We start from the raw sequence: 241 nt of genomic DNA, 5'->3' as shown, positions 1-241 counted from the left end.
AATTGAGATAAACTGGTATGACTTCTGTTTAATTTACATGTAGCACATGTGTATTCATATTTGGACATTTTTTAAATTTTGGATTCTTTTGTGTCATTCATTTCATTAGAAAAAATGTAAATACCAGTATTCCATTGTTTTACAAGATGGTTGATGATTGATTTTAAACAAATTACATACTTATTTTTATTCAGGTGATGAACGCTGTGCCTGCCTTGGCCAAGTCTATCTATGAGAGGAT

General features: G+C 29.9%; 1 pseudogene; it reads left to right on the top strand.

Moving 5' to 3' along the window:
• Positions 1 to 241, top strand: part of LOC116669468 (myosin heavy chain, fast skeletal muscle-like) — a 15,472-nt pseudogene that overhangs the window by 1,851 nt on the left and 13,380 nt on the right.

Source organism: Etheostoma spectabile, chromosome 19, assembly GCF_008692095.1.
Source record: "Etheostoma spectabile isolate EspeVRDwgs_2016 chromosome 19, UIUC_Espe_1.0, whole genome shotgun sequence".
Classification (NCBI taxonomy): domain Eukaryota; kingdom Metazoa; phylum Chordata; class Actinopteri; order Perciformes; family Percidae; genus Etheostoma; species Etheostoma spectabile.
This window is presented reverse-complemented; position numbering and strand designations above follow the sequence as displayed.